At 42.9% G+C, this 20,826-nt stretch overlaps 2 pseudogenes; one reads left to right on the top strand and one right to left on the bottom strand.

Moving 5' to 3' along the window:
- Window positions 1-6,190: 6,190 nt before the first annotated feature.
- On the bottom strand, window positions 6,191-6,636 carry LOC115286359 (annotated as a pseudogene).
- Window positions 6,637-6,764: 128 nt separating this feature from the next.
- Window positions 6,765-20,826, top strand: part of LOC115286930 — a 125,860-nt pseudogene continuing 111,798 nt past the window's right edge.

Genomic DNA, 20,826 nt, shown 5'->3' with positions numbered 1-20,826 from the left:
AGACTATTGCAGTAGCAGTGAGGGTGGTGAGGAAAGAAAAGCATCCAGCTGTGTGTGTCAATATTTGCCCATGGAAGTGAGGTGTTAGGGAAAAGGTCAAGGATGATTATAAAGGTATTGATCTAAGCAGTTGAAAAATTAGACCTGCCATTATTATTGTTTTTTAAAGATATTTTAATTTTTTAATGTATATTTATATTTGAGTGAGAGAGAGAGACAGAACTAATCAGAGGAGGGGCAGAGAGAGAGGGAGACACAGAAATTGAAACAGGCTCCAGGCTCTGAGCTGTCAGCACAGAGCCTGATGTGAGACTCAAACTCATGAACTGTGAGATCATGACCTGAGCCAAAGTCGGACACTTAACCGACTGAGCCACCCAGGCGCCCCTGCCATTATTGAGACGGTTAGGGAGAAATAAATTTTGTGTGACTTCTGAAAATGAAGCTAAAGACATCAAAGGCATTTCCAGCTTGTGGCAAGACACATGGGTTGCGCTCTGAAGTACCCATTCAGTAACACTGCTTAGACCCTGGCAGGGGTGTACCTGCCTGAGGCTCTGCTCCCGTTGTCCTAGAGCGTACCCTTCTTCTATGTGGGCTTCTTCTCAGGGACCACCCTCCTCAGGCAGACCATACCCTCGTATGTGCCCTTCTCAGCCCACTGGTTGATGTTTGCAAGTTGCTTGGGTAGAGCTTATGCTTGTGGGCTTGGGTCTCCATACAGGTGGCCATGAGCTGTTCCAGGTGCAGCTAGAGCCTGGGATGAAAAGAAAAGGGAAGGGAAACAGGCAAAGTGTCACAGCTGGGGCAGGGCTCACTCTCTCCATGCTGCCAGCTTAGAACTCTAAGGAGTGAGCCTTCCAGGTTATTATAAGGGTCTATTTGCCAAGGTATGAGACGGAATTAATTTTCTTAACAGCCCATGTGCCTGATTTAGAATATAAATTTTCATATTTCACTGCATATGCATATCGGTAGGTAGGTGTGGGAAACTTACAAATGGAAATAATATAGGATCCTTGTCTTGAAAAGTGCTCCTCTGTCCCCCCAGGTCATTGTTAAGCCTCCTGCCTTAGGAGACGCCCTGAGCACGCTAATGCCATTATGTGATAATTTTGCCTGCTAGTGTCTCTGGCTCTCTTACCAGTCCATGAGCTCCTGGAGCGCAGAAAGACAAACTAGTCCTCCTTAACTTTGTGGAATCTAACAGAATGCCAAGGTAGTGGGTAATGTTTATGGAGGAAAGGAAGGAAGGTGGGACTGAGAAGGAGGAAGAAAAGAAAGAATAGATGTGATTGTCAAAGATCAAGGAGAAAAAATTAGACACCACAGTGTCATTCACAAGGAGAGGTACATAGTGATGTGTGCTCTGCATGACAAAGGTTAAATACTAAGGCAGTTCAAGTTCGGCAGTGAAAATGGTCCTTTCCTATTTCCTGCTATGGTGGCTCGGTGGCCAGAGCACCTAGCTGACCGTGGATAAGTCAGGTAACCTACCTGCTTCTGGCCCTCCATCTGTAAAATGGGGCTAATAATACCTCACATGAGATAATATATGCAAAAACTCTTTTACTTTTCTAGAAGAAAGACACGATATTAACCTAAGGTATTATTATCATTCATTTTAACTTTGGAATAGCATCACCCTGTCATTTTTGATCCCATAATTACAATACATCAGGTAAGCACGGATTTTAAAATCAAGGGAGCACTGTACAAGGATCGGAGACATGAAAACTTTGTCACATGAGAACAGCCCTGACAACTTCAAAAGTGCCTCAGTGCTGCATCTATTTCCATATTAATACAAGCCGCATACATCATTAAAGAGAAATGCGCACGGCATAGTATTTCCTAGACCGTGCCTCTTATTTGACAGATATACAAAAATCAACTGGGCTTTGCAGAAAGGGGGGGCCACTGACAACAAGCTCTCCTCCCCGAGACAAGGGAGGGAGAAAGGACTTTGTGTTTAAAGCTCAACTGGATCAATCAACGGTCTCTGACTCCAAAGCAGAGTTTGAAATCTAGCATTATCCGGACTGAGTTCCCCTTTTAAATTAGATATCCATGTGGCCCATTCTTAGAGGTTTTCAAATGTGTCGCTCTTTGGAAGCTTTGAGTGCTAAGCATTGCGATGTCAATACCTTTTTTTAAAAAAAAAATGTTTTAGAAAGCTTTAGTCAATAATGTTTTCTTTCATTGCCTTTGTCCCTACAAAGGCTCACATATTTCCGTTAAATGGGGGAAGAAAAAAAGGATGGGAGACCTTTGCTTGACCTTGACCCTGATGAGATGTGGCATCAGTCCAGTCACTGGGCCTCAGGGTCCTGATCATGTAAAAGGCAAGGGCAGAACTCAGGTGCCGAGGAACTAAGGAGCTGTGGTCGTCTGGCTCCGTCAACAAAGAAGGACAATGCCCTGTTTAAGATCTGTGGGCTGACATTGTGAGGATTAGAAGAAAAACGTCCTTTCCAGCTATCTTTGAGTTTCTTCTGTGCACTCGTACCCAACTGTGTTTTCTTTTGAGTGTCTAAGGTTATTTCTGGAATCACCATCAATGTAAGAAATGATAGTGGAGAAGCCTTCAGCTGCTTCTCTCCCTGATGGGAACCGTGGAGTGTTATGCAGCTTTAATTATCAGTGAGATGTCATTGTTTTGGATGGAGACCAAGGGATAGCCTTTGGGGTACCCTGTTGATATTCACTGCGGGGACAGCACGGTGATGCCATCCCTGAGTTTCCTTAAGCAAGGTACATGGGCAGCAAGATGAGCAGTCTCCTCAGCAACCACAGTTTTCACGGGGACCCTTGGCTGTGAACCCCATGTATGTGCATGCTCTGCTCTGCAGATCGAGCCCAGGATGCTGTGATGGTTCTCTTACATCTCTTTCTCCATGTGCTCAGTCTCGTGGGCAAAACTGCTCTTAACTACAACTACTAGGTATATAATGTGCACTGAGCATCTTGCTACCAGAGTGCTCACGGCTCAGGGAGCCAAGGTTTCCCTTGGCCCAAATGATGGGAGAAAAAAATTCACAGTGGGCCAGTTAGGGATATACCCAGAGCCGAAAGCACCTGATCTCATTCCCCCAACTTCCCCCCACTAACTTTCCTGTTGGTACAAAATTCAGCCACATTTAACTAGTTTTGTGTTTAAGGGGATGGGGGCGGGGGAGGATAATGAGTCTGTTGATACTAATTTGGATTTTTTTTTTATTGATGACCCCAGAGATGGCCCTTGATTAGAAAATCATATTAGTAATAGAAATGACTCTTCGTTTCTACCCCATATGGGAAGATTGGGGTAAAAATAGTCTGGTGGTATAATTTAGATATTCTCCACTGATCCACATGCGAGATCCATTAAACTCATTATGTGCCAGACACGGGTGGAAGGAACGTTTACAGACATTATTTTACTTCATTCTCATAACCTTGTGCTGTAGCCTCATTTATACATAAGGAAACTCAGGTGAGAAGTTAGCAAATGGCACAGCTGGGATTGGAAACTAGGACTTCTGATTCCAAGTTCAAGGTACCCTTCCCATGATACCCCTGCTGTCTAGGACAAACCACAATTCATTTGGGGGATGCCCTACTTTAAGGAAATAATTTTTCCCAGTGACTGGAGAACAGACAAGAAGGGGGGTCCATGAGGGGAAGAGGCTGAAACCATGGATGAAACCCAAATAGGGCTGGGTGGCCTCAAGGTCAGTCTGGGTCCATGGACACACACCTGACCTCAGAAGCCTTGATACATAATCTAAATCTTTATTTTTGGGTTTCTTGAAAGAGTTGTGCGTGAGTATAAACAGCACATTACGCAGTGATACATCCTAAAATTCCTAAGGCTACATCTTCCTGCCCAAAGACCACAGTAGCTGCTCTCCCACATACATTCTCTCCGTGTGTGTTTCTGTGTGTCTGACTTTCTCTTTTTCCATCACCATGCCGACTGCCCCTCCTTCTTTCCCACTGGGTCGTTCCACTCATGGCCTCTTCTCCCAATTCATGACCCCCCGCTTCACGCAGAGCCCCGGGAACGTCTTGTGACTGCTATTGATCTCGTAGAGAACAGGCCCTGGAATTTTAGTGACTAAAATGCTCCATCTCATTATGGGGTTAATAAGCTCCTAGAACATGTTCAGATCCTATGAAATATTAACGACATGCCACAGAAGTTACAGGCTGAGGATATCTTATGCTCAGACAACTAGAAGCCTTTGCCAGTTCAACATCAATCGACCATTAAAACAAAGCCTTTCTAAAAGCACAATGAAAATTTGTGGGAAAATATTGGTATCTAAATGTCTGATACAGGAAGCAAATTTGGGGGAGAACATTCACTGCAACTTAAAGGAACATATATTTAAAAAGGAATGTGTATGTGAGTTTCCGACCAGGAAATCAATGGCATTATTGATTATACAGAACAAAACAAAATCAAATTGTAAGTCAAGTAATAACTGATAAAGTTTACATGCAGTGACAGTGGTTCTTGATGGCATCTGATGGACAGTAGCACTCTAAATGGCACTCACCTTCGGTTCAGAACTTGGTGGAATCAAGTATCTTCCTAGGAGCACAGCTCGAAAGCAAGTCTCCTGCTGAAGCTTTCAAAACAAGAGAGATTTGAACGCTAGACCAAAGCTCTTCTGACAGAGGTTCTGATTTTATGCGTCCCTCAAAGATAAATGTGGACATAACTCTTACACCCTAGTGTCCTGCATTGACCTATTTATGTTAAAAATAGCAACTCAGAGCACTGAAGAAACCACAGAAGTGTTTCTTCCTTTTCTTGTGAGGCTTTTCTTTTATTCTTTTCTCACTGTACTAAGACAGTTAATTGCTGCAATGTTGCCATTTTTAAAAATTGTTTTAATGTTTATTTATTTAAGAAAGAGACAGAATGACAGAACATGAACAGGGGAGGGGCAGAGAGAGACGGAGACACAGAATCAGAAGCAGGCTCCAGGCTCTGAGCTGTTAGCACAGAGCCCACCCTGGGGCTCAGACTCACAAACTGTGAGATCCTGACCTGAGCCCAAATCAGATGCTTAATTGACTCAGCCACCCAGGCGCCCCTGCAATGTTGCTAGTTTAAGAGGGTTACCTCACTAGTCCAAGTAGCACAAGACAGAACCTAGAACTTTCTGATGAATTCAGAATTGCCCAGTGTTCCAGCCTCAAACATCTCCTTGCCCAGACAAGCCTGCCACAGCCAGGTGTCCTACCTACTTACAAATTCCCAGAAATAATCCCCCAGAATAACTTCCACAACCAGGGTTTACCAGAGTCCTAGTCAAAAGTCACAGGGGCTCTGCCATTTACAAAGTTTCTCCATCGGGTCAAAGTTCCCATTTTTCTTCTGCAGGGATAGTTTGGATATTTTTGTGATTATCAGACTGTATATATTTGGGAAGATCCAAAATTAGCAGATATTAACAATATCTTTTTTTTTAATGCAGACTTCAGAAACTGAGTTCCAGATTACAGAAAACATTTCAAGGGAGGAAGAGAATAAATCACAGGAAGTCAAGCGGATTGTTAAGTCAACAGCCTAATAAAGGCATTCACCATGGCCGGGGTTTGGGCTCTGGATTTCCAGTTCAGGGAATAATGAAACGATAAAGTCCTAATGGTGAGGACTATAGGTCATAGGCTGAAGCCACAATAAGCCTGAATTCCCTTTTCATTTGCTGCCTCCTGTCACAACTAGCGGCAGCACGTGACGCAGGGCTAGGCAGTGGAGCACAAGGAGAGGTCTCATTGGGCAGAATAAGAAGGGCTGGAAGGTTTTTCTTCCTTAATAAAAGGAAACAATAGAACTTGCGTCTGCCTCTTGCTTTTGCCCTGAATGCAGATCCTGTGCATACGAGATGCTGCAACCACCTAGAGACCAGGGGGGAAAGGCCAGGACAGTGGCAGATACGCCAGTTCTCACGTCATTGAGCCACGGAGCCCACGTGAGGTGCTGCATTCTTCCAGGTGCTTTATTAGGTAATAATGAAAAGAAGCCCTTTTCATTAAAATAAAAGGGAAAAAACCCCTATAACTAAGTGTGGTGATGGATGTTAATGAAATTTAATTAAAATAATTATGCCACTATATGTATACATATATAAATCCTTATGTTCTACATCTGAAATTCTATATGTCAATTATATCTCAATAATTTTTTTTTATTGTCCAAGGTTTATTGAAGACATTACAGCACAGCAGATTCAGACAGCTCCACCTGGTGTTTTGAAATTCATCCCAACAGTAGGCTGAGTGACCTGCAGGTTGGACAGACTGCCGAAGTCCAAGAGTTTCAACATTTGCTTAGTGTCAGGATCTACTTCAATGATCTCCTGATCCAGGGCTGAGACCTCGGTACGTAATTATCCCTCCTTTCTCTCTCCTCCTCCTGAAGCTTGATGGAGATGCCTCTCACCGGGCCTCTCTGAATCCGCCTCATCAGATGCGTGACACAGCCTGCGATCTTGTTACGGAGCTTCTTGCTGGGAATAATAGTGATCTCCTCGCACACGCACTTGTTGGTGTGGAAGTCGTTGCCCAGGCACGTGTAGTACTTCTCAGTGATGACCCAGGCCGCCTTCTTCACGGTCTTGGTGCAGACGCGGCCCATGTTGGTGGGTATGGTAAAAGAGCTCAATAAATTTTTTAATTGAAAAATATATAAACTAAAAAAAAGTATCCCTAGCTATTTGGACCATCCATGATGGCTTTCTGTTACTCAAGCCAAGCCAATTCCTGGAATGGATACAGCGCCCTGTCTCGTGCTTACCGAGATCCCTTACAACAGCCAGGCAGAGTCCAGAGGTGAGAAGGACAATAGCAATTATGCCGCATCCTGCTACCTGCGTCCCTGTAGGGTCCCTGAATTTCAGACCCACGCACTCCGCTGCCTCAAGGGCACTCCCTACGAGATATTGTACAGCCTCTCAAACTCTTCTTAAACCCAACCCAACCCTACCTTCCCCTCCGCTAAATCTGCTCCTTTGAGTTCCTAATTTCGATTAATGGCACTCTAGTCCCTTAACTGTTGAAGTCAGGACACAGGTACTTTTTCAACTGTACTCTGTTGAGTTTCAAAGTCCTAATTAGAGACTCATGCCTCTTGCAGAGTATTTTCTTTCTAAATCTGGAGACTAGTCACATAATGAACGAGAGAAAAAATATTCAGGGACTAGTGTTTCTCTCACATCACTGTGCCTCCTCCAGCTCCCAGATCTCCTGACCCAAGGACAAAAGAGAGGAGAGGAAGGATCTGCACCCTGGCTTTCTGGCTTCTACTGGGGCTGCCCACCTCCTTGGCTCTAGTGAGGGCAGGAGTCTCTAGAGAGGAGAGGGCAAGGTCAAACGTCCAGACCACCACACATCAGGAAGACGGTAAGAAAACTCCTCTCAATAAGGAGATGTGAGAACCAAGATATTAAATATATGCTGTAGGTTTTGGGTTTTTTTGTCTTGTTTTGTTTTGCTGTGTTTTTTTGTTTGTTTGTTTTCAACTGACACAGCTTCATTCTACCCACAGGACCATGAATATGGCCCCTTTCTTCCTGTCCTCACTACCAGGTATCTTTAGCTGGAAGTAGTGGAGACTCATCTCCAACTGGCTAAAACCAATAAGGGAGGGGTGCCTGGGTGGCTCAGTTGGTAAAGCAGTAAAGTCGGGCGACTTCAGCTCAGGTCATGATCTCATGGTTTGTGGGTTCGAGCCCCACGTCGGGCTCAGTGCTGACAGCTAGCTCAGAGCCTGGAACCTGGTTCAGATTCTGTATCTCCCTCTCTCTCTCTGACCCTCCCCTGCTCACGCTGTCTCTCTCTGTCTCTCAAAAAAAAAAAAAAAAAAAAAACAACCAATAAGGGAAATGTTTCCGTTCCCCTCAACAGCCCACCAGTGGGAGCAGAGCTGGTGTTTGGACTGACCGGAGTCTGGGACCCTCCAGTCATACTTTGCCTGCCCAGTTCATTGTCTCCGAGCTGTAAGGTTGCTTCACACACAGGCCCTGGCTTCTCAGTTCAACCCCGGAGAGAAAAAGAAGTCTCACACCCTACCTCAGTTCGAACAAATCCCAGGAAGAAGTCAGTAGGAGTTGTCTGGGGTCCTGAGGCCAGCCTTTGTGCACATAAAAGACTGTTCGCTGCTACTTGGTTTCTAAGATAAATATTCAGGATACTGAAGTAATGAAGGTTCTTTTTTCCCTTTAGCTTTTAAGTTCAAACTACAAATCTTATTATTGTATCTATAAATCTAATAAATTTTTAAGGGGTACTTTACAATTTTGGCAATTAAGTTCCCTTAAACAGTCTAAACTGCATTTATGAATGTAATATATACGATTTTCTTTTTAAGTACTTCAAATGCTTGACTAACAAGCAAAACTTTCCCAAGTACCTAAGCAGTTCTTATAAATCTAATAAATTAAGCTTTTAAATATCATGACCCTAAAGTTCTCTTAAATCTTTCAAAGCTGTTTACAAACTTAGCCAACCTCTCTTGGAACTTTCAACTTTAAAGCTATAGTCTGTAATCAACCACTTAATTAGTCATTTAAACTAGAATCACATGGTAAATTATAAGGTCGTCTATGCCAGGTTCTCTTAAACATTAAAAACACTTTACAAACATTACAGTTTCACTAGCAGGTACATAGGGGTTGCCTTAAATTCAACACAAAAATGTTAAAAGTGTGGGTTTTGTTTAGTTTGTCCTTTCTGTAGTGAATTCTAAAACCTTCCAAGGTTGGAAAACATTTACTTGATCAAGGAACAGTTTTATAATTCCCAGCAAATTGGAGCTAGCCTCTCACTGGATGGTGATTCTCATTATCCTGAGATATAGGCCCAGACGTGAGCTCAGAAGCTAGAGAAGCTGGCTGGGCCATTTTGAGAATTTGGGAACCTTCGTTAAATCCATGACCACACAACCAGCACCATAACCGCTTCCTCAAACAGCCATCAGGGGGCGCTGCGCCCATGACACACAAATAAGGTTCTTTTAGATGAACTGAGTCTCCTGAGGAGAGCTAAATGCTCACCTAATTCATTTACAACTTCCTTCAACCGTTTCACCGGGTGTGGATTCAGAGATTTGCTAATCTCCCAGCTAGACTGCTGCATCATTTGATTGGATTCAGCTCATCTAATTAGAGTTGGCTTAATTCTTGACCCTCCTGCCCCTCGTCTACAGCTACGAAGGCCACACGTGATAACGGGAAGACGGAGACTCCGGCTAGTTTGGACATACCCTCACCCACTGGGCCGGTGGAGCCTAATGTCTGCTCATGTGCCTTCTATTCATGGGTGCACAAGAAGGTAGAGGAAAGGAAGAAAACAATGACGTCACTGCTTAGGCACCGTGAGCAGCCACCCGCTTGACTTCCCCTTCGCCCACCTTCCCCCAATCCTTCCCTTCTGCAGTCAGTGTGACTTTTCTCGGAAGTAAATCTTCTGTGCCTGCTCCTCTTTAAAAACCGTTCTATGGACCTTCGTCTTTACCTGCTGATCATAATCAAGATCCATTAGTGGCCTTTCTGAACGTAGCCACCGGGCCCCTTTTTATCCTCATTTTCTGACACCTTTCCTGTCATTTCTTATCCTTTGGTTCTTCTAACAGATATAATTTATTGTTCCATCTGTAGAGTACAGGTTTACAGTGCTCTAAATATGCAATGACCTAACACACCTTTCTTCTTTGTATATGCCGGTCCCTCCACCTACAGAAATTCACCTTCTCCTGCTTCATTTGCTTACTCAGCTCCTGTTCACACATCAGAAAGCCATTCCCCATCACCTCCCTGCCTTAGTGGTACCTCTTTCCGGGCTCCATGGTATCTCTGTGCTTAATCACAGGACCCACCACAGTGTTGGACAATTGCTTGTCAGCATAACTACTTGCTAATTAGATCATCAGTTTCTTGAAGGCAGGTTTATGTCTTATTTTTCTTTATATCCCTTGCACCTTCCCCAATACTTGGTCTCAGTAGAGACCTCCATTATGAAGCCTCTGGAACTAATATAACTCTCAAAAGAGAGTTAGAGAGAGAGAGAGAGAGAGAGAGAGAGAGAGAGAGAAAGAGAGAGAATCCGAAGCATGCTCCAGCTCTGAGCTGTCAGCACAGAGCCCAACGCAGGGTCAAACTCACGGACTGCAATATCATGACAGAGCTGACTATATGTTATACTGCACAATGAAAACTCATGACTCAGAGAAAAAGAGAGAGAATTTTGAAATCTTGGTTAACTCAATGAATGAGCACACACCTAGAAGAAATCTTAAAATCCTTAAAGGCACAAGTAAATGTGGGGACATGAGGCCTTTTAAATCCCTCCTAAATAATAAGTATTTATTTTTTACTTTCATAACATTTATTTATTTTTGAGAGACAGAGCATGAGTGGGGGATGGGAAGAGACAGAGAGAGGGAGACACAGAATCCAAAGCAGGCTCCAGGCTCTGAGCTGTCAGCACAGAGCCCGACATGGGGCTCGAACCCACAGACTGTGAGATCACGACCTGAGCTGAACTCAGGTGCTTAACCGACTGAGCCATCCAGGCACCCCATAAATAATAATAAGTATTTAAATAGCGCTTATTATATGCCAGGCATTATTCACTATATATTAGTTAATTTACTCCTTACCAAGTCCTATGAGATAGGATTACTGTTTTCATCCTTTTGAAGAGGAGGAATCTAAGGTAAAGAGAGGTTATAGAACTTACATATGCCTTTAGATATATGCAGTTCACTTGTTTGAACACTCAGGCTCTATGAGACGGAACCAGGTAACAACAAGAAATGAAGATGACAAGATAGAAAAAATGGTGGAAAATCCGGGAAAAGAAGACACATCTAAAGGCTAAGACTTGTGCATGAGATGAGACTATTAATATCGTTTGCAGTCTATGGTCTTCTCTGATTGAGCACATCAGTTTGGTCAGACGAACCACCTAGCTGCTCACGAATGAGGTCCAGATCTTAATATTTGATCAGATTCATTCACAACAACCTATTTCGGGTAGCTGTTCTCTCCTGGGTTTGCCAAAAACATTATTAGCAACTCCAACCCTTCTCCCCTCGACAAGAGGATTTATCGTGAATCTACTGAGTTAACTAGTTCAAACTGAACACTGCTACATCAGCAAAGATCAGCCTCCAGTCTGGGTGCCCTTGCCTGACTATCAGGATCTCTCCACACACTCATCTTGTCATGCTACTGCTGCGCTGTCGCCAACAGTCTTCTCTCTCCCCCAGGGTCAAGCTACGATGGGATGTCAGAGAGTGAGCGGATCCATGTTTCAGACTAAAAGCTCCCATCTGTTTCTTCGTTTGAGCCAGTTTTATTTTCTGCAGAACTGAAAGGTTGTCACCCCAACTGATCATTCTTTTAGTGGTCAGTCCAAACTTGTGACACAATTGTTAGCAAGTAAGGCAGGAGCAGTCAAGTTGCTCTTGGCTGGACTTCTGGCAGCAAGGACTCTCTGGGATGGGTTTCTGCCCTTGTGGTATCAGTTGGCACCAGGAACTGACATGTGAGGCATGGAATTAAGATCATAGAAAATGAAGGGAGAGCTTGAGAACAACGTTTTCCTGTTTTCATCATGTGCTGGCACATATCCCTATCGTCTCTTTAGTTTGAGAAACAAGGCGACAAATGCAGGGTGGATATGCCTCCATGGGCTGGTAGGATGATGAGTGCCGTGTGTGTGTGTGTGTGAAGGAGGCTGGGCAGATTTTTAAATTAATAAGTGCTTTAAACTGGCAACTGTGCTATTACATTTACAACTTTACAGATTCCCTCACCCATCTTAGCTGTGGGTCCATTTTGAGAGTATGTTGCTTGTAAAACTTATGGGACAAATATCTTATCCCCTTTTGTCCCTTAGCTACTTCATCTGTGAAATAAAGGATTTGAGACAAATCATCTCCATGGTTTCTTCTAGTGTTACAGTTCTAGAATTTGAGATGATCGTTAATTACTTGTTGATGTGTTATAAATGCCTTTATTTGCAGTACATTTGACATCCAGGGACTAAATAGTTCTTCCCAGGGGAAGAAAGAAAGGATATATCATACTCTTAGCAGTTGTTTGATTGCTGACCTGTTTTCCTGGTGAAAATGGGCAGTAAAGGTTGCTGACCAAGCATAAGGAAAAGGTAACTCTTTGTTAAAAGGAGACTAGGGGCACCTGGGTGGCTCAGACAGGTAAGCATATGACTCTTGATTTCCACTCAGGTTATGATCTGAGGGTCATGGGACAGAGCCCCACATCAAGCTCCATGCTGAGTGTAGAGCCTGCTTAAGATTTTCTCTCTCTCTCCCTCCCTCTGTCCCTCTCCCCAGCTTGTGTTCTCTCTCCCTCCCTCCTGTAAAATAATTTTAAAAGAGAAAACTAAACTCATGGATGAGAGGGCTCACCACTTTTCCCAATCTGTACATGTTCATTCACCTGGAGATTATAACATGTTCATTGGACAGTGCATGATTGGATCTCTCCCCAAAGCTTTCCCTGGAATGGGCCGGTATCTTTCTAGAATTCAGTCCTCTCCTTGATTTCCCTGGTTAACTCAAATTCAAAGTTAACCCTCTGTCTACTGGGGACCTTTAGGAAAACCTATAATGGCTTGCACAACAATTCCATAAAATGGTAGCCACTTTGCTGCTCAACGTGATGTAATTACTTTGTCTTATTTGTGACGTGTCTCTGGGTCTCAAGGACAGAAGTCTCCAGGGACAGAAACTAAAAACATGACCATTCTTCTAGAGCACGAGCCACTGCCTTCATTAGTTTGGCTGCCCTCTCTGCTCCGGACTTCTGCTTTATACACTTCTCACAGCTGTGACACCTCTATTCAATATGTCTTGTCATTCTTGGCTAAGAAAATTGGTCTCATGCCAAGTGAACCATTCTCTCAAACCCTGGGAGTCCCATCTTATCATGTCTTCCTTTTATCACTGAATAAAGTATAGGACGACTTGACCAGTTCTGAGTGGGTTCTTTGTTCTGTCCTCCAAGCACAAACCTCTTCCAGCCTAAGACTGGGCCATTTTTCTCAACTATAATTTTGTGTCTTCTCACTTCCCTACAGTTAAGGAAGTTTCTAAAAAGAGATTTTTTTGAGATGTGTGGCTCCTTATTCCCTCTGAACATATTCAATCGCTAAGAAAAGAATTTTTACTCTTTATAAGCCCATCAATTTGCTTAAGAACCTCATCTTCCACTGGGACACGCTGCTTCTTATTAGGAGTATTTCATTTGGCATCATAGACCAGATGTTCACCATCTCACTCTGCTTCCCCCCATTACCCTGTGAGCCAGGAAATCTGGGTTGTTCAGTCCCTTTTGCCATATTGCCCACTGGATTTTTTAAAATTAAATGTATTTATATACGTCTATATACATATATAGATACGTTAAATGTGATATCATGTATTTTTTTGTGTGTGTTTTTTGGTTCTGGTTAATTTAATGCAGACTTTTTTGTTCTTTTTCCTTGTTCTCAGCTCCCGTCTCCCGTTCTGCCCACAGTTGTTCCCACCACACTATTCCCCTCTATCCAACCCCTATATCTCACTGTAACCACATCATATAGATCTTTCTACATTTCTCCATGTTTGTGTAATTGTATACAAATGTGAATGTGTATATATATAAACATGCAGGGAGAGAGGTTGATTAGCCAGGGTCTCAGCAGGAAACAGATGGCAACTTCCAATTAAGATTGTTCAAAGAGAATCGAATAATGGGATTGTTTACAAAAATGCAACAGGGTATCACAAACTCAAAGGCCTGGAGCTGTACCCCTGGGCTATGAACCTCCTGAAGACTACAGGAAGAAGGGGAGGAGGTAGTTGGGGGAGGAGGTAGTTGCCGGACATAGAAGGAAAGCCCTAGAGAAGGGGTTGTCTTGAGAGAAGCTGTGATGGTCAGGGACCCAGCCTCACCTCCATCTCCTGCCAGTGCTTCTGACGGGCTGAGCCTGACAGGAAATCGATGGAGAGAAATCAGAGAACCCACTGGTTTGGTCCATAAGGTTGTAGATCAGAGTGGGTGCTGATCAGAGTGGAGAAGGCAGGGAATGGAAATGCAGGGGAGGAAAGAAGGCATCAATTTAGGATTGTCTCTATTGTTATTTGTCTTCTGAAAATGGGATTATATTATTCATACTTCTGTTACATCTACTTTTTTCCACAATACTTGGCAGATATCCTTCCAAGTTAACTAGTATAGCTTCTATTTATTCTTTTTAGTGGCTGCATAAGAGCCCATAGACCTACAAACTCAACTGTGCACATCAGAGGTGGGAAAGAAGCTTTTAGCACCTGGGCCCAGAGCACAGAATCCCTGAGCTGCAGATCTCCCATGTAGAGCACCATTTTGCTATGGATACCTACCTCTCCTAACTACCCAGCTCACTAAATCACTGAGGAGCTAAGCCCATGAGGCAATTGGCGGCAATCAACCTGAAGCAGAGGCAAAGCTTGTCCTCCTTGGGGTAAAAGAAGTCAAGACAATGAGAAATGCTGTCTGGAAGAGCATTAAGAGGGCACTTCTCTGAATCCAGAGGTAAATGAAGTAGACAGTTTGGATTCATGTAGCTCACAGAGCAGCCTCCATAGAAAAACCAAGACACTTGGTGGAAATGTAAACTGGTGCAACCAGTCTGGAAAACAGTGTGGAGGCTCCTCAAAAAACTATTGATAGAACTCCCCTATGACCCAGCAATAGCATTGCTGGGGATTTACCCAAGAGAGACAGAAATGCTGATGCATAGGAGCACATGTGCCCCAATGTTCATAGCAGCAATGTCAACAATAGCCAAATCATGGAAAGAGCCTAAATGTCCATCACCTGATGAATGGATCAAGAAGATGTGGTATATATATATATATATATATATAATGGAGTACTATATGGCAATGAGGAAGAACGAAATATGGCCATTTGTAGGAAAGCGGATGAACCTCGAGGGTGTCATGCTAAGCGAAATAAGTCAGGCAGAGAAGGACAGATACCATATGTTTGCACTCATAGGTCTAGCAGAAGAAACCTAACAGAGGACCATGGGGAGAGGAAGGGGGAAAGAGAGCTGGGGAGAGTGAGGGACACAAATCATGAGAAAATATTGAATACTGAAAATGAACCATGGACTGAAGGGGGGGGGAAGGAGGGAAGGGGGTGATGGTCATGGTGGGGGCCACTTGTGAGGAGAAGCACTGGGTGTTATATGGAATCCAATTTGAAAATAAACTATTAAGAAAGAAAGAAAGAAAGAAAGAAAGAAAGAAAGAAAGAAAGAAAGAAAGAAAAGAAAAACCAAGAAACAGGATAACAAAACAATAACAGCTGTTTATTGAGTTGGCCAAATCTTGCATACGCACCCGGCATTTCACATACATTATCTCATTGGATTTACTCTTCACCATGTCTCTATGGCAGTGGGCACCGTCCTCAGTTTGAAGATGAGAACAGTGAGGCTCAGAAATACTATGGAGCTTGGGCAAGTCACACAGCAAGTGAGGGTCATAATTAGGATTTACATCAAGATCTGATTTGCTTTTGTCTTTGTTCAATAAGAATGAATTCAGTGCCTACTCTGGGCGTGGTAATGTGCTGTGTCCAAAGCATGTTTCTTCTACTATACCTAGCTACTCTCCTCTTTCTCCCTTATTATTGAATATCTTAGGGTGATTCTATCTATATACTCAAATGAAAAAGAGAGAGGGAGAGAGAGAGAATGAGACAGGGAGAGAGACGGCTAACTAGACATCTCTTACCATGAACTGCTTTTTTTCCCTAAGGAGAAAACAACACATTGTCAGGTTGGTTTATACACACAGTTGTCTCATATAAACCAGCTTATGTGGATAAAACTAGAATTTCTAGTTGCTTCACAAAGGGGTAGACACCATATCTGTGTGTGTTTGTATGTGTGTGTATTTGAGACATTTCTGGGAGCTTCTGAGAAACCCAATTTGGGGATAATGTAACACTTACTGAATAAATGAACAGACTTCTGTGGATTTAAGATTAGTAAAAAAAAAAAAGGGAGAAAAAGCTCAGAAGTGTGCATTTTTTCAGTGCTATGTGATGGCACACGTGCATTCTCCCTTGGGTTGTGTCATGTTATGAGTGAGCTGCCTGCCCTCTCCCAGATCTGTTCTCTGAATCTCTGTGCGTGTAGATTGCAATGAGTGGTAAACTATGAACTTCCCACACAGGAAGCCTGAATTACAATGTTAGCCCCACAAGGGGCAAAATTTGCAAGTTGGATTCCATGAGAACAATCCCTGTGTCTGGCCTAGTCTTGCTGGGGGGTTGGGAGAAATGGGGCAGGAAGGCTCACTCTGCCCTCAGGATCCTTTATAAGCTTTTTCTGCTTTATAACTGTTATGCCAAGATTTTATTAGCATCCCCCAAAACCAGAAACCGCCAGGGAAACTAAGTCACACGTGCAAAAGCAAAGGGCTTTATTACGAGTTTAGGCTGGCCGGGCCTCAGCTCAGGCTCACAGACTTTACCGGCGCAGTGGATCCGTGCTGAGAGCCCCGAACAAAGGCGGGGCAGGGCCTTTTGGGTTTGGGAAGGGGGGGTTACGGGAAACTGTGACACAGGTACAGGGGTCCAATCATTATCGCCTATCAATATTGGCAGTAACTTTAACCATACATTGATACTTTTGGTGGGAGCCAATCACAACATTTAGAGTATTGACCAATTACAAAGTGGGCCCAGAACCCTCACGGAGGGCGTGACTAGCCTCAAGCTATAGGAGCAATAGGTGATTATTTATAGCTTCTATCTTTAGGCCTGCCCTTAGAAATGTGGAAGGTGTGGGGCGCCTGGGTGGCTCAGTCGGTTAAGCGTCGTCCGGCTTCGGCTCAAGTCAGATCTCACGGTTCGTGGGTTTGAGCCCCGCACCGGGCTCTGTGCTGACAGCTAGCTCAGAGCCTGGAGTCTGTTTCAGATTCTATATCTCTGTATCTCCTTCTCTCTCTGACCCTCCCCTGCTCACACTGTCTCTCTCTGTCTCTCAAAACTAAATAAAAATCATTTAAAAAAATAAAAAAAAAAAAGAAATGTTGAAGGTGTTAGCTGGTCTTTCCTGATTGGGTGTTACAAGAGTTGTCCCTCCTTCCTTAGGCAATATGTGCCTTCTATTGTCTAATGATTCTGAGAAGCCAAATTCAGACCTGCGTCCTTACATAACCACTCAGACACTGAGTGGGCAAACTTCGCTGAGGCCACCCCCATATTGTTTCCTTCTCTTTCCCCAGCATGGCTAGACACCACGGCAATGTGAAGGCCCTGTAGGGGGGACAGTGCAGGCCGGGTGTTCTGTTCTGTCACTGTGCTCCAGACATATGAAAAAGAGCTTTACATTCGATAGAGTTGGAGACACCAAGTCAATGCAAGCTGAAGGCAGCTCTGGGAAGGAGAAGGCAAAGCTGGTGACTCAGAAAGACATCGGGAATCTGCCCAGGAGCCACCCAGCTGAGAAAATGATCTGATTTTAAAGTCACTGATAAATTCTTTCCACTTAATCTTTATTTAAGGAACAATGTTAATTAGCTGTGACTATCTTGTGTAATTATCTTATAATAGGATGGGTATCGAATGCTGATAAAGGCAATCTCAGAAGGCAATGGTGGGTTTTGCTAGTTTCAAGTATATTATTTAAACAGAAGTGAACATGGTGAAATTGTTAACCATTAACACTGCCATCACACTTCAGACTGAAATTGGGAGTTGAAGTTGTGTGTACAGGAGCTTCCTATGTGTTCTAGGTGCCTGACAATTACTTCTCCTGTGTTTCCAGATGTATTTTTTTTAAATGTGAAACATATTAACTATACAACATTCAAATAATCAGTAAAATATTCATTGAAGACCCATGATCTTTACATTGTAGACAATACACAAAAATAAAAAATATGGCCCTGTCTCCCCTAAAAGAGATTATTATTTACTTGGTGCATGTGGAGTGTGTGTGCAAATCATAAGCAGAGGTATGTAAGGAACTATGGAATAGACTCTAACTTTGGCTTTGTCTGGGCACTGACATCTACCCATGACTCCTACTACCACTTGAGAACACGCTGATCAGTTGCAGATAACTATATCACAAAAGGTCACCATATTTCTGGGAACATTCAGTTTTCAAATAAGACTTGATTTTTCATTTGGAAATCATAGCAGAATTGAGTTGCAAAAAGATCCCAAGAGATTTTAATTGTAAGAGTTACCTTAGGAGGGTGACCAAGCGGCCACTTTACTGTGGGTTGGAGAATAGTTCCAGGCACTGACCAGGCACTGACGACCCCTACTCTCAGATCTGGAATGTCTCAGGCCATTTGAAATATGGCCTACCATGGAATCCCAGTATCCTCTCACCCCGCCAAAAGGAAACAACCAATCCCACCCTGCCATGGTCCAAAAATGCCCTTACTTGGCTATCTGCCCACCTGAGATCAAACCCAGGACTCTTGCACCCATAAAACATCTTGCCCTCCTGTTCCAGGCACGACTTCTCTGACTCCCCACTCCAGAGTCATGGAACCTTGCCCGGGACTGCAGACTCCAATAAAGGTTTTCTTTGCTCCTTAACTTGGTCTCTCTTTCCTCTCGCCTCTGCCTCCATCTATTACTTCTTACATTAATAATGAGCTCAACTTACCAAAGTTACCTTTAGCCAAATTAAACAGGAGGGTCTCCTTTTCAAAAGACTGATGAGATTCCAAGCTCTGTGAGGACAGAGACAAGAGTGTGTCCACCTCACCTGGGGTCAGTAGCTCCAGTGCCCCGCACAGTGTCTCTGACACAGTTGACACTAACAAATATTTGTGGCGATGAATGAACCTTCCCAGGTGAAGCAGCTAGTAAGGGAGAAACATGTACTTCAAGTAGTTGGAGAAAGATTTCAAGTAGTTGATTCTAGAGGCACAATAAAGGGAACCTTTAATAAGGTAAAAGCCCAGAAAAAGACACACAAAGCAGGGAGACTTGGTTAAAAGGAGGACTTTCTGTTCACTTCTCAGTGTTTCTCCATAAAGGGGTTGACCTACTCTGGATAGAAACCAATCACTGCATAGTAAAATTAACTATTTGGTGCAGGATTAACATTTCTAAAATGAAAAGAAAGAGAAGGGAAGGGGAATGTACGAGTACATTTAAGATGGGAAGCGTAAGTCTTCTTTCTCTAAACTTTTATTTCTACTATGCGTATAAGTTTGAGATATAAATGTAATAGAGTGCAACATTAGTAATAACCAAAAAATTGTGAACAGCATTTCTCTTTAAAAACATTTTTTTGAATGTTTATTTGTTTTTGGGGGGTGAGAGGGATAGAGAGAGAGGGAGACCCAGAATCTGAAGCAGGCTTCCGGCTCTGAGCTGTCAGCACAGGGCTCGATACAGGGCTTGAACCCACAAACCATGATATCATGACTCAGGCTGAAGTTGAATGCTTAACCAACTGAGCCACCCAGGTGCCTCATGAACAGTATTTCTCAAGAAGGAAACCTGTTGGTTGATTGGGAAAGAGGAAGTGGTTTGGACAAAGGCAGAGAGGATGGAATGGCCCAGTAGTGTGGAGAATTGTGAGCTATCTGGTGTTACTACAGGATAGGGTGCCTGAGCTGGAAGACTGAGATCTGAAGTCAGAAGAACAGGAGAGAGACAATGACAAAGGGTATTTGGCTCAGCTGAGGAATATGTGCTTGATACCAAAGGAATATTAAACAGAGTGGGTAAGAAAAAGCTAATAATGAGTGACCAGGAAAGTGGAAAGATAGTGAAGAAAACATTACAGAAATTAAGGGAAGGTTGACTTTCAAACAGAGGGTTGAGGTTGTGGTTGATAGTGTCAAATGCCCCACCATGGTCAAACATGATAATAATAAACACAAAGGTCATATTTGGCAGTTCAAAGGTCAGTGAGCTCTGTTCCTTATTTCTGGCAGGGAGCACCAAGATCCTACAATGAAAAATACATTTCACATGGCAACCCGGTATGCATGTAATATATAAATCAAAAATATCATGGAATAATACCTATTGTTACTATGTGCAGTGGATTCTGTCATTCTTTCTTTTATACTCAGCTCTATTTATTTTTAAAAATGTATTTGACATCCACTAAGCTGATTTCCCACAGATATAATGCCTGGTGACCAATAATTTGAAGACAACTGCATTAAATCATGATGAAACTATCTTGGAGTAAAGAATATGGCAACCAGGGCTGATTCTCCCACAACAAAGAGTAATCTTTTCTCTTGTGTGTATTTTTAAATATCCAATGAGTTATATTTAACTTTGCAAAGCCAAGAAAATAACACTTACATATGTAAGTATAAAGTTAAATATGAATAAATATGAATTTTATTCAGCATAGTCTCCACGTCAGTCTCCTGGACTTTTTCTAGAAATGTGTTTTATAAATGATTCATACTGGTAGTATAATATTGCTTCATAAAATTTCCTGTCTTATAAAATCATAGAAGGAATACCCAATCACAAATATTTTGTAGGATTGTGGAAGATGGCAAGGAGAGAAGGACATCTGGGTATTTTGATTGGAAGACTTCAGTTTAGCTTAAAAACAGTCCCCTTGTTCCAGAGAAGACCACGAGTGATTTTTCTCTGTCTTGGAGAGGAATAGAGTTCAGAGTATACTCCCAATTTGACTCACCTCAAGTAAGAATCAGAACACGTTTAATGAAAATTTTGTGATGCATATGCATGTTTTCTATCTCAAAGGTTGAAATGTTTAAAATAAGAACTACATTTTTAAAATAATTACTTACCTCCC

Source organism: Suricata suricatta, chromosome 3, assembly GCF_006229205.1.
Source record: "Suricata suricatta isolate VVHF042 chromosome 3, meerkat_22Aug2017_6uvM2_HiC, whole genome shotgun sequence".
NCBI lineage: Eukaryota > Metazoa > Chordata > Mammalia > Carnivora > Herpestidae > Suricata > Suricata suricatta.
The sequence above is the reverse complement of the archived record's forward strand: the minus strand, read 5'-3'. Positions and strand labels throughout refer to the sequence as shown.